Source organism: Neomonachus schauinslandi, chromosome 11, assembly GCF_002201575.2.
Source record: "Neomonachus schauinslandi chromosome 11, ASM220157v2, whole genome shotgun sequence".
In the NCBI taxonomy this organism is placed as follows: domain Eukaryota; kingdom Metazoa; phylum Chordata; class Mammalia; order Carnivora; family Phocidae; genus Neomonachus; species Neomonachus schauinslandi.
Window position 1 is genome coordinate 55,594,247 of NC_058413.1, and position 14,761 is coordinate 55,609,007.

The 14,761-nt window shown below is 38.1% G+C and overlaps 1 protein-coding gene across 1 annotated transcript in view; it reads left to right on the top strand.

Moving 5' to 3' along the window:
• Positions 1–14,761, top strand: part of UVRAG (UV radiation resistance associated) — a 313,381-nt gene that overhangs the window by 219,345 nt on the left and 79,275 nt on the right. The gene's annotated exons all lie outside the window — the stretch shown is intronic.

Sequence of the window (14,761 nt, forward strand, 5' to 3'; positions counted from 1 at the left end):
ATTAGCTAATAAGCATGCAAATTGATGTTTTTACTATCAGGTTTGTAGAGAAATTTGACTTTTTAAACCATGTATAAATATTATTTTAATAAAAATAACATTAATTTCCATGTGCTTCATTTTTACAAAATTTTTTATTTGTGAACCAATTTAATACAATTCAGTGAACATTTATTCAGTGCCTGTTAGATTATTGTACAAGAGAGACATTTAAATATGTGATTGTAAAACAAAGCTCCCAAATGATGCATAAATACTGATACATCTTTTGGAAGCACCATCAGTTCTGATTTGGGAGTTGGGAAAACCTAGAGTAGATAGAGGTTTTGCATTGGACCTCAAAGGATGAGAGGAATTTGAATGGGAGATTAAATGCCAGCTGTGGCCAGTGTTGTCAGGTCCCACCATGACTGGAAGAGTTAATGTGTGTAGGAAAGAAGTCTGGTAGAGCTGTGGGAGGCTGTGTTGACTTCTCTGCCTTTCCTAGACATTTCTATTAGTCATTTTTTCCTGAGGATTTACTCCTCCCTGCCCTATCATCCAGACACTCTTAATTTTAGTATTGACTTTACCATGCTGGGGTAGGTGGTGGTTCTCTCTCTGCTGGCACCCCGCCTCTTAAACTTTTGGTCTGATTTAGAGAAGGATAAGGGAAGGGAGAAGAAAATCTTGCTTTCACCTGGCTGGATGTAGATTCCTGAATGTAAAGATGGGAACTCTCTTCCCTGACCTCACAGGCAGCTAGATATGGCTGTTACCTTTTTTGAGGTCCTGAGATGAGACAGTCACTTCTGCAGTTTGGGCATAATTCTTAGAACCCTCGAGAGTAATATAGGACATATTTAATTGTTTGCAAAGAAAACTGAAATAATTTATTCCTGTTATTTGTCACAAGTGCTCTTCAGAAGTAATTATGCAAGTGTGTGTGTGTGTGTGTGTCTGTGTGTCTGTGTGTCTGACATCCTCCAAATTTAGCTTTTTGTGCTCTGGATTTGTTTTATATTGTTGGGTCCGTAAGAGGAAAGGCTGACTTAGAACTAAATAGCAGAGCTAAACCATGTTTTATACCAAATTAGAAACAGGTGAAGGTTGTTAAATCCGGCAAGTGCTTACAAAAGCTTTAGACTCAAGTTTGTATTAAAGGCAGGTGGTTATATGTACAATAAAAAGCAGTCACCAGCACACCAGCTTATTGATACATATGTGATTGATCTTTTTGGATAAAAACAAGGAGGAGTTAATAAATCACTGCACATAGCTATAAAGATGTTTGGGCTTGAAAGCCTAGCCTGTAAGAGCAAATGTGGACCCTGAAGGAAATTTATGAAGCATAGATCCTTTTAGCTTTACTTAACAGCTAACATCTGACTGACCCAGGGGGACCATGGAAATTTATTGCTGGGCCATTCAAATATTTAAGCTGTTGTGTGATGTAGAACAGGTAAAGATTAGCCCAATAACAAATATGAGGCTATAAAATAAAATGAGATTTCGATGACTTGTAAGTACTTGTCAGAGGTCAGCTCTAAATGACTGGTCAGAAATGGATAAAACTTGTTGATAATTAAAGCAGATTGATTATGACAACCTAGATGTTAGCATTGGTTGCTGTCAGATCAGTGAGCCGTGGAGTTTCCTCCTCCTGTGAAATCCATACTTTAACAGAATGACTTTTAAGGGCCACTAAATTATCTTTCTGTGCTCTGAAATTGAGTAAAATGATGAGTTGAAGTGATTCCTTTTGCAATTTCAGAATTGAAATATGTCTTTCTCAAATATATTCTAAATATATGGAATTCCTAGACAGCATATTTATTTTAGAAAACTCACTTTAGTTAACTTATATATGTAATTTTGAGCTTTGACATCTAGAAAGCACATAGAAGTTTTTAGGCTTTATGATAAATGATCTAAAATGAACCTTTAAAACTTAAGTAGTTAGGAGATTTATGTACCCAATTATTGAAAAATCAGTTTAGTGAAATTAAGTGGATATTTCAAAAACCTATGGGTTTATTTCCATATTTGGTATCCACTCTTCTTTATTTATAAATCCCCAAAGTAATAAATATACGTAATGTTGTTGCTGGGACTTTAGAAGTTACATTTTGGATTTTAATGAGGTCTATAGTTATTGGTGTTAACAATCTCTGCCTTTTTGACTTAGCTATAATAAACCCAAAACGTTGTCATATAAAAGCTAGATTTGGGTGGTTTTCAAGGTGCCAGCTTTTCCAGGCAGTTGATGAATTTGGTAATGATTTGCTTCATGAACATCTGATTTGTGAGATGAAGAAGGAAGTCCCATGAATTTTTATAGAAATCTTGAATAAATGAAGTTTAAAAAATAACACAGATTCACAAAATGGGTTTATTACTAGAGGGGGAGAATGGTGTAGAATTGAAAGCATAGGATTAGGGGTCAAACAGGCATGGGTCAGAATTGTAGCTCTACCATCCATCTATACATTCACTCCTCCGTCCATTCCACAAGTAAATATATTCCAGATGCTGTGCTCTAGAAACTGGGGTACAGTATTAAGACTTAGCCTCACATTTTTCATTCTTATGAAAGATTCAAAGGAATAAGCAAGCAATTACAATACAATATAAAAGGTACTGTGTTAGTGTTCAGGGTTCTGTGAGGACATAACTAATCCAAACTCAGGGCAGGGGTGAGGTGGAGTAGAGTGGGATTGGCGGTTGTAGTTGAGTGTTAAGAAAGACTGTGACCGTGGGCACCTCAGTAGTGCCTATAGGACAGTCATATTGTATGGATAATGTATGTTTAATGGGATACCTGATGCATACTATATATTCAGTAGAACACAATCCAACATCAGCATCAGTATTGCTGTTGTGTTGGCCGTGCTCACTGGGTCTTTTACTCTAGTGCTGGAGGGCACTGCTTCCTATTAATCCCCGGTAAACACCATTCTGTAACTTGAAATTTCCTTCCCAACAAAAAATTTTTCTTTTGAGCAGAGCTCAAAGCACTTTCTAAAAATAGGAATTGGCTGTGTAGGTATATATATATATATTTTTTTTTATATTTTATTTATTTATTTATTTGACAGAGAGAGAGCACAAATAGGCAGAGTGGTAGGCAGAGAGAGAGGGAGAAGCAGGCTCCCCGCTGAGCAGGGAGCCCGATGCGGGGCTCGATCCCAGGACCCTGGGATCATGACCTGAGCTGAAGGCAGCTGCTTAACCAACTGAGCCACCCAGGAGCCCCTGGCTGTGTAGGTATATTAAGGTTAAGAAAGAACGATGAAAATATTTCTCAATCTTAAAATCTTTATTGTTTTTTTTTAATTCACAGGGCTATGTATCATTAGATACTTGTTTTCAATATTTATTTTTTAAATTTATTCTTTATTCATTTATTTGCAGGTATTTGTTGAATACCTACTGTGGATAAGACTCTGAGTTTAGCACTTATGTTCTCAAGGGATTTATAGTGTAATAGAGAAAGTAAGAGTTTTGTGTAAACAACTAAAATATAGGATAGAAAATACCAGGTGCATAAGAATACTTTGTGATTTCAGGAGGCAGCAAAATGAATAAAATATGGTATCTCCCATTGTGGTACTTAGAGATAGGTGTGGGAGAGGTGAGGCCGGGAAATAAGGCATAGTAGTAATAATAATTGAATGCCTACTGTATCCTAGTAACTGTGCTTGCTCTTAGATTTTTTGTTTAATTCAATTCTTACAGCAGTCCTGAAAGATTGGTATTATTAAACCCATTATAGAGATTTGGAAACAGGTTCTAGAGCATTACGCCTAAGTTCACACTATAAGTAAATAGCAAAGCTTTCGGAATCTGAGCCTATGCCTCTCTGACTTCAAAGCCAGACTTTTATAACTCTGACTTTCATAACTTCAAAGCCTTATGTCCCCCTTCTGTTTTTCTCATTCTCCTTCCCCCACCCCAAAATAGGTACTATAATTGAATACATTATTTTGATATACAACATTGAGCACCTATTATGTTCCTAGCACTGATAAAGAAGTGGTTTACAGATAATATGCCATTTGGTGCACTGATATATTTAAACAAACCTGTATTATATGCACACTTCGGGAAGTTGTCTTCAGAAATTTTAAATGGTCTTTTTTCCAAATTCCTGTTCCAGATGGAAAAATCTTCTGGCATTACCAAGTATGGTAGGTTTATGCACCTTGCATGTTTAATTGAAGGATTTTGTGGGGGTCTTTTAACATTTACAGATTTTGTGGGAAACAGGTGCTATTAAACCCAGGCAAATAGAAGATGGCTGTTAATGTTGTGGAATGTGATTTTGATTTACTTGGCAGAATTTTTATTTTACAAAACTGACTATTAAAAAAGACATGGTTTCCATCCTTTAATTTTGTCCTGTTCACTGAAATTTGCCTGTAGACTATTTTTCAACAGTTCCCAAAAGGGTGTGGAAAAACTGGAAGGTTTCTGCAAGGAAATTGATACTGAGTTCTTTAACAAGTTCCACAACCCTGCAGCTTACCAAGTAAAAAAAAATGGGGATTATTTTTAACCTTCTTACTGAAATTATTTGGAATTCTATTTCCCTGAAATTCCATTCTCTTTTTAGTACAGCTGTAAAGAACTGTATTTAATATTAGCAAAGAAAATAATCTGATGTAAATCTTTTCATTACATGATTTCTCCTTTAAAAATTTGTGATGACATCTTATTACCTGTAATATCAAATGTAATCTCTTTTGACTGGCATATATGATCTCCTATTATACACTCTCTCTCCCTTTTCTTCCCCCAAAGCAAGAGGGGGGAAAAATCACTCTTCTTATTACTCTCCTGTAAGAACTTTTGTCACCCTCTGCCCATGAATTATTTCTACATTGTTAGTTTTTGTTTGCTGCTTCTCCTCTAATCTATTATCACTGTCCTTACTTCCCTCCTAGATCTTTCCTCTGTGCTTTCTGAAACCCTTCTTCAATGATTATAATATACACAAGCTTTCAACCCCTTTACTATATTATTGTGTATACAACTAAGATATACCACTGAACATACAACTGCTTGATGTAATTAGATTACATCAAGCAGTTTACCGATGGCTTTCTCCTAAAAGTATCACTTACCCTAGAACCTTCTTAATGGGAGACTGTTTCTTGTTACACCTCCCATAACTCTGGGTCTAAAGCAGCTAATATCCACTGTATTTCATGGTATCAGTTTAAAATCATTTCTCAGTGGCATGTACCTAGTGTTTTTGCCACTTGGAGTGGATCACTTTTTATTTATTTATTTATTTGGGGGAGAGAGAGAGAGAGAGCACGAGCAGGGGGAGGGACAGAGCAAGACGGCGGAGGGGGGGGGTGCGGGGAGAGAGAAGCAGAAGCAGACTCCCTGCTGAGCACAGAGCCCGATGTGGGGCTGGATCTCACAACCCTGAGATCATGACCTGAGCCGAAATCAAGAGTCAGGTGCTCAGTGGATCATTTTTAATACTATTTTCTCTATATGATAAAATTATGTTCAGGAATGATGATGAAATGAAACAAATAATAATGGCAAAAAAAGAAAAGCAGAAAATTGTCTTTGATTGAAAAATGTGTATGTATTTACTCTTATTGAACACAGTTTTGGTGTGTTCATCTTCAAAGAACAATTTTAAAAGTTTGTATGTCACTGTACCTTGTTTAAGGCCAACTGCAGTATTTTTATATCCGAATAACCTTATCTAAAACTCTATACCAGAAAAAAACTCAGAAAAGAAATTATATGTTGCCATCATTGTTTATTTTGAATCTACTATTTAAACACAGGAATATGTAGCATGGAACAGTTTGGAGACACAGATTATGCCCAGAGCATTCCAGACCATTCAAAATGTAGTAGAAATGGAAGTGTATAGCTTCGTCCACTTTGTTGGGCTGACTGTATAACTGGGAGCTCTCTGAACTAACTTCCATATAGATAAAATTTTTATTAGAGTGTGAATAATGAAAAAAAATCCTGATTTGAAGCTTACATATATATTGAAATTAAACAGTCACTGCAGAAATTGTTTAGAAATTAGACCCACAAAAGATTTTTTTCTGGTAAAAATGTTTTATCATTGACATTGTTTAGATTTGTTGGCTCACAGTGATAATAAAACATGGACCAATTTTTTATCTATTTTATGATCATTTAAAAAGTCTCTATGGATAATGTACCCCCTTATAGACTAGCCCCATCATCCTGCCCCTGGTAGGCCACTGTCATTACTCTTCTATCGTAGTAGCTTCTTACTCATAGCTTCTCTCTTGTCAATATCCTAAATGCCCTATCTCATCATTCTTTTTTTTTTTTTAAAGATTTTATTTATTTATTTGACACAGAGGGAGTGAGAGAGAGAGAGAGAGCATAAGCAGGGGGAGTGGCAGGCAGGCAGAGGGAGAGGCAGGCTCTGTGCTGAGCAAGGAGCCCGATGTGGGACTCGATCCCAGGACCTCGGGATCATGACCTGAGCCGAAGGCAGATGCTTAACGACTGAGCCACCCAGGCACCCCTATCTCATCATTCTTATCTCTAATCCACTTATTACTGGAAAAACAGTCACACAGAAAGAGCGGTAGCAGTGTATATTCAGAGTCATCCATCGCCTTTGGAGCGATACATCCTAGATACCTAGTTCTGCTGTGTGACTATATCAAACCTTCTCTCCTTTTTCCCCATTCCCAATTTTCCCTTTCATGCTTGATAAATTGCCTCATTTCTGATTTTACAGAGAAAACAGACCTATCAAATGAGAATACCTCAACTTTCCACCAAAACACTTCAAAATGTTTTATGGTCAATAAAAAGTTTTAAATAAAAAAAATAATAAGTTGACATTTGAACGTACATTAAAAAAAAAAATCTTGTATTATCATCTCCATCATCCTCAAAATGCCCTCTACTTCCTTGACCCTGACCCAGCCCTCCAGTCCTTCAGCTGGGTCCTCTGAAAGTGCATCTGTATAATCAACAAACTCTCCTATATCTTCAGGCTCTTATCAGAGTTCAGCCTACCTCTTGCCCTAACTGAACCTGAATTTTCCCTGAGGACCCCACTTTTCCTATAGCCTTTCCACTGGTAGTTATTCATTTTTTTTAAATGCTAGGTATTCAGATTTACGAGGTGAGGTTAGTGTGTTCTTGCTCCTCATTGCTTTTTCTAGATTCTCACTTCTCTATTCTGTCGGTAAACATACAAGAACCCTTCTCCTTTGAGACATATACTCTTCAACTATACCACTCTTTCCCCTACCAGTCTCTCAGTTATAATGCCCTTACCCATATATTTTGGCAACTGAGAAACAGAGAAAGCAGAGAACTTAGGAAAGAGAAATACTCTTTCTCTTTATTCAGAGTCTTGCTATTATGGGTTAAATTAACACCCAAGTGGATGATTCATCCAACACCCTGGCCTCTCATTTTCTTGATCTTTGTCACCAATGACCTCTTGCATTTCATTGTTTTCACTTACTCTTATGGTTCACGTAATCATTTCAGTTCACATCCAAAATCTGATTCGGGCATCTTGCTCTCTGATGACTACTTCCTCTTCTGCTCGTTCGTTCAGCTCCTCTTGGTGACCTTTAGACCCTGGCCCCTTTTTCCCAGTTTAGATGTTATGGCCCATTATTTTAGTAACACCTTTGTCTTGCCCCGCTATGGCTTTTTGTCATCTTTACAACCCTGCTGTCCATTTTCTCTGTACTTGCTGCATCCAAGCAGATGTCTAGAGAAAGTCACACAATAGCATCCTTATAAACTCATGATGAATAACCACTTCTAGGCTCCCAGTAGTGCTCAGCAGTTCTATTACATTTCTTTGTTCAAGTTGTTCTGCCATTTGATCAAGCTCCTATCTGGTTCGGCAAAGCAAACATTAAGAGTTATCCATGATCCCTCCCTCTCCATTACTCTTCACTTCCAACCCATAACCAAATCTTTATGATTTTATTTCCTCAAAGGCTTCTAAATTTGGTCTTATTTTTACCATTTCTAAAACCACCACCTTAGTCCAAGCAACCATGATCTCTCCCCTAGATTACTGCAGCAAGCTGATCTCTCCTTCTCCAAACCATTTTCCGCTGTAATCAGCGCTAATTTCTTCAAAATGCAAATCTGTCATCATCAGTCAAGTTCAAAGGGAAAGTATTCATTTAAGAAGAAAGGTATCAGCTATAGGGGCACCTGGGTGGCTCAGTCGGTTAAGCGGCTGCCTTCGGCTCAGGTCATGATCCCAGGGTCCTGGGGTCGAGCCCCACGTCGGGCTCCCTGCTCGGTGGAGAGTCTGCTTCTCCCTCTCCCTCTGCCTGCCTCTCTGCCTACTTGTGCTCTCTCTCTATCTCTCTGTCAAATAAATAAATAAAATCTTTAAAAAAAAAAAAAAAAGGAAGGTATCAGATATAATTCTGAGCAAGTTACACCTTTGTTTAAAGTCCTTCCGTGGTTTCTTGTTTCTCTTAGGAAAAAAGTCAGACCATGATAGACTATGTCTCGAGGGTAGAGGGCCCTGCATAATTTCCCCTCCTATCCAGCTTCAGCTTTATCTCTTAGCACAACTCCCCTCAGCCTTCCTTCCAATCCTTGAGGCAGCATACTCCTTCCTGACACTGGGGCCTTTACATATGCTGCTTTCTCTAATTGGAACATTCCTTCCCTTAGCTTTTACCCGTCTTTGAGATCTCAGCTGGAGTGTCACTTTCTTTCACAAATCTTCCCTGACTCTTAGTTTTTGTCTGGCTCTTTTCTGGGATAGTGTTCTTTCCTTCTGAGTACTTAATTTATAAATTATCTATTTGTTAGCATGATGATGTGAGCGATGCCTGACTCTCGGCTTCATTGTCTGTGTTTGCTCACCCTCCTCTCTCTGCCACTAGCACTATAGCTGGCACTGTGTGAGTCCAGGGAAAAGTTGTCAGATGGATAAACTGTATCCAGCCAGGCTCTTATCACTTTCCTTCATCCTTCCTGTTACAATGGGAGCGTTGTCCCACCTGCCATCTTAAGACGGATCTTCCTCCTGCATCCTCACTTGTAGGATGGAGAGCCTGTCCGTCTCACCTTCTCAGGAAGTTTTGCTATGCTTCACCCTGTCCTCCTGTTACTGAGCTCACCTTTCTCTGTGCCAAATTCTCATCAGCTCCATTTGCCCACTTTTTCACTCCTGAACTCGTACCAGCCTTCCTTCATCTCCCACTACTTCATTTAAACTTGTGTTTACCATATTACCGAATCTACCTACCAATGAACTCTTATAATTACACCCATTAGACATGTTTTCATGTCCATTTTGCCTAATCTGTCAGCTGCATTTGACTATTGATAATATCTTCCTTCTTAAATTAACACTTTCTCTGAGCTTTTTTGGTGAGGCACTTGGTTTTCCTCAAATCTTTCTGACTAGTCCTTTTCTGGCTGCTCTTCATTTTCTCCATCCCTTGTTGATATTCTCAAGGCTCTGAAATAGCTATCTTCTCTATGATTTCTCTAGGCCATCTCATTCATATCTATGGCTTTAGTACCTATCTCAATTATTTTTTTAAAGATTTTATTTATTTGACAGAGCGAGAGAGAAGAGTGCACAAGTAGGCAGAGCGGTAGGCAGAGGGAGAGGGAGAAGCAGACTCCCTGCTGAGCTGGGGGCACGATGTGGGGCTTGAACCCAGGACGCTGGGATCACGACCTGAGCCGAAGGCAGACGCTGAACAGAGTGAGCCACCCAGGCACCCCCATCTCAATTTTTATAATTCCTTAATATTTTTATCCCAAATTGCTCTTCTAACTTTATATATAATAAAATTTTATATGACACATATATTTTATATATATTATATACATAAATAACATATATCCTTGTTCCACCTCTAGTGTTCCCAGTCTCATTTCATAGACACCACCATCTACCTACTTACTCAATCAAGACCCCAAATGGCCACCTTTAACTCCTCCCTCTTCACCACCTTTACAACCAATCTGTCACAAAGTCCTTTCAGTTCCACCCATCAATTATAGCGCAAATCTATTCACATATATTCCTCTCCACTACTGGCATCCTAACCAAAACTGTCACCATTCTGGCCTAGACCATTGTAGTAGCCTCCTACCCAGGTCTCGTTCCCCTTTATTTATTACATGGTAGCCAGAGTGCTCTTTACGAAATAGAACCCCAATCCTATCACTGCCACACTTAAAAAAGTCTTTGATTATCCTCCCATTGTCCTTAAGGATATAGTCGTGATGTCTTATGGTTTATAGGACCCCACCCTGTCTGGCCCCTGCTGGCCTCTCCAGCCGGATCTCCTAGCACTGAGCCCTCACTCTGTTTCTCATGCCAGCCCCTAGCTGTTTTAATGCCACCTGTACTTTTATTAACATTGAGATGACAACCTCATTCTGTCACTTGCTTAGGCCAACAACTGTGAAGTTCTCCTTGAATCCCCTGCCTCTCAGACCTTATATAAGATCTGCCAACCAATCGTGTTGGCTCTGTCTACAAAATAGGAGAATTCAGCTACTTCTGACCACTTCCACAGCTGTCATCCTGATTTAAACCACCCCCTTCTCTTGCCTGGATTCTTGCAGTGGCCTCTCCACGTTTCCTTTCTTGCTTCCCTGCAGTTTGTCCTCACAACCCTCCAGAGCTTCCCCTCATTCAGAGTAAAAGCCAAAGTCCTTATTGTGACCTGTAAGACCCAGCATGATCCGGACAGACCCTTTACCTTGCTGACTTTATTTCCTTTCCCTTTCCCTCACTCTACTGCAGCCATTTCCCATCCTGTATGTATGCCTGTGGTCTGCCTTAGGGTGTCACTGCATTATCATCAACTTGCAGTGACACAGAGATAAGGCTTTAGGGATATTATACAACTCAGTAGAAAAATGTGAGTTTCTTTTCTTCAGTCGTGATGAAGTGAAACAGTCTCTTTTCCTCTTCCAGGTGGAGGGAAAGGGAGATGAGCATTTCTAGGAAGTGAACAAAGGCAGAGGAGTGATGAGCTTCGTGTGTTCATGAGACTGTGAGGAAACCACATGAGCATAATAAGCTGCACATAAATCAGGCAGACAGGTCAGATCGCTTAGGCCTGGAAAGCTGGGCAGAGGAGTGGAATTTGAAGACAATAAGTGATTAGGAAGCAGGGCTGAAAAGCAACATGATAAAAACTTGTACTTGAGAGGATAAAGAATAATATTGGCTTCTAGTGAGTAGACAGGAATGCTGCTAAAACATCCTACAATGCGCACAACAACAAAGAATTTTCCAGAGTGGCAGTGGAATGGAGAGATAAGAATGTTTCACAGGAAAAATGACTTGTTGACTTGGTGAATCATTGCATATATAAAAGGCAAAGAAGGTGGGTAAAAATTGAGCGTCATTCTAAGCCTGAGTAACTGATAAAAGTGGTGGTAGAAAACTAATCTGAACAGGAGAAAGTATGTGAGTTTGAAGTAAAGTCATGACCTCAAAATGTTGAGTATGTATTGTCACATTTTCTACAAATGTATTGAGCAGAATTGATCTTAATATACACAATAAAAAAATTTGAATTAACTATACCATAGCCTTATCCCCAGCTGAATAATTAAAGAACCAGACCTTGATGTGGGGTTCTGAAGGTGAAGGTAAGAAACTGTCACCAATTTGGAGTCCTTTTTAAAAATGTCTAGGTTGGGGAGAGGGTAGTGCTTTTAATAACTGTATCTTTTTAAAGTAAGAATGATTTAAAATCACTTTCTTTTACAATTTTTTTCCAAATCAAGTGAGATATATTCTTCATGTATATACACATATACACATATAAAGTAATTGGTGTGTGTGTGTGTGTGTGTGTGTATGTGTGAATTCATATACATATGAATCTCTTTTTTTTCTCATTCCATTTACTAGCACCTCAGTAGATACACTTTGCATCCTTAGCTGTTGCCTATCATGATGACTCTTTGCCATTATGGTCTTGAAATATTTTCTTGGTTCCTGAAGGAAAGATGAAGTTATATTCAGTATATTTAGTTTTGCTTATTCAATATTACAGAATCTTGGAGATGGAGGAGGTATACTTCATTTAGTCTAATGAGTCATTCAGTGTTTGATTCCCTCTCCACACACACACCCCTGTGTCAGTTTCTAGGGCTGCTGTAACAAATTATCACAGACTTAGTGGCTTCAAACAGCATAAAGTTATTCTCTCATAGTTCTGGAGGCCTGAATTCCAAAATTAAGATGTCAGCAGGGTCACACTTCCTCCAGAGGCTCTCTGGGAGAATCTTTCCTTGCCTTTTCCAGCCTCTAGTGGTTCTAGGTATTCCTTGGCTTGTGGCTAAGTAACTAATTTCTGTCTCCATCTTCACATGACCTTCTCCTCTGTGTCTCCCTTATACAGACATGTATTGGATTTGGGCCCACCTGGATAATTGAAGATGATCTCTTCTTAGGATCCTTAACTTAATTGCAACCATTTTTCCAAAAAAGATCACATTCACAGAATTTGGATATGGACATAACCTTTTGGGGGCCACCATTCCGCCTATTACGCCCCCTGCATATATGTCCACTCTTTGTTGTTCATCTTCTGATTGGCTGCCTCTACCCAGGATCTTTTGGATTTTGACTAACTCTGGGGTGAAATCAATTTTCCTGTAACTTTTATCATTAACTTCGGTTCTCCCTGTTTGACACCATGGGAACAAAAACAGTTATTTTTCTCTCTGGAAGTCCTTCATCTGTTTTCTGAGACTTCTGTGCTCCAGACTAAACATCTCTGGTTCTTTCAGCCATTTCTCTCAGAACCACAGCTCCCATTCTTCTAGTGATCTTGGTTGTGCTGCTTCTCTAAAGCACTCAGAGGTGATAGAAAGAATATTGAATTTATAATTGAAGACCTAATACTCCAGTCATGTCTCTTCCACTGAGTAGGTGATCAGGGCAAATCAGTTTCTTTAACAAAAACTCTGGACCACTCTACTTCACTTCATGCTTTTTATAGTCAAATGAGATTATTATAAAACCTATAATAAACATAACCTATAAGAAGTTCCCAGTTGTTTATCTATATGCTTATAAAAAAAATTAACTCCCAGAACTGAGCATAAATCTCTCAGTATAGTCTGACCCAGTACAAAGTAGTTGCCAGTAGCATGTTTCCTGATTATCTGCTCTGTTTCTATTAATACAGCCTGGGATCACAATAGCTTTGTGGTAGTCATGTCATTATTCTTTATTCATACTGAAATTAACTATGTACTCAAGAGCTCCAAATCATCGTCACACATAATCTATTTATTGCTTTTGTATTCATTGATATGTACCATGTAGAGTTAGTGAACTTTTCAAACAGTTTGGAAATTTAATTTGAAATGAATTTAATATCAATCATTTTAATTGCCTTTTCTGTAAGAGTTTTAAAATAGGGAATATATGGTTCTTCCTCCAGTTATTTAATGTAATACTCCGCTTTAATGAATCCTATTTGTGGAGCTAAGGACATTTTTCTCGTTGTACTTGAATGACCATGATTCTTATCTAAACCTTCTACAGTTTGCTAATGTGATTCTCTATCTATATTGAATTATGATGCCTTTGATTTGTATCTTATGTCCTGATGGTAATAGGTTTTACCCTTTAAAATGGATTTCATTTTTCTAGATTGCCTAATAGATCTGTAGATCCATGTACTTTTGCAAAGTGAGATGCATGTATAATAGTTATACGCTGTTATATTGTTGAGTTGAAGTGGCCCCTTAAGAATTTGAAAGCAATATAAGATATGAATTCTGTCCTAATGTTTGATCTGTCTTAAAATTGTCCTATTTGAACCTTTGGCTTTAATCACTCTTCAGATTTGTTTTAATGTTAAGCACACACCTTGTGACTTTTTCTATGAAGAAGTCCTGATGAAGTAATAAAGTCCATGTTGTGATATCCATTTTTCAGGAATTTAGAGACTTGGCTTTCAGTGTGCTTATTTCAATGTACTCTTCTAACATTTAAAACTGTTTCTGTATTGGTAACTTGAAAGTGGAGATACATGTGGGGTTGAGAGCTGTGCAGACAGTCTACATGTGATGGTTCATAGAATTAACAACTACATAATACAGAGCTTTAGGGCTCTACTAGATTCCTTCCCGAGGGCCGCCATGCTTTATGTCTTTGCAATCAGGTAGTTCCTTTGCAAGCTACCTCATACAAATTTGGATGATTCCCAAACACCCTGGGAAAGCCTAGTATTGCGCTTTGCTTATCCTGAATTTGCTGTTATTTTTATGTATCTCAATTGAGGGCCATACCACATGGCCTAGTTTATTTTTTGCTGCTTCAGTTAAATACAAAGCTGTATCTTCTTGATGGATGTATGAAGCATTTGGTGTTCCTTAGTAGAGAATAAAGAAAGTTCATGATCTTGCTCAAACTCCAGTGCTGTAATTTTATAGCGCAATGAATTTACCTTTCGGCAACTATATATAATCAACAGCTTTCAAGAGTTTAATATAAAGGTTTTTAATTATTTCTTTTATTTTATTTTTCCTGGAGAACAATATCCACCAAACTGTATAGAGTGTATCTTTTCCTCGGGCAGTTGAAATTAAGAATATCCACTAATTGTCACCTTCCATTCATTTCAATAGGATTATTTTATTTTTGAGAATAATCGTATATTGCAAAACTAAGGAAGGTGAAGTTTTCTTCTTGATCGTATCTGAATTGTGATTGATCTGTGTTTGTGTGTTTATTTCAGAGGATAGAAATGTATGCTTAGTCTTG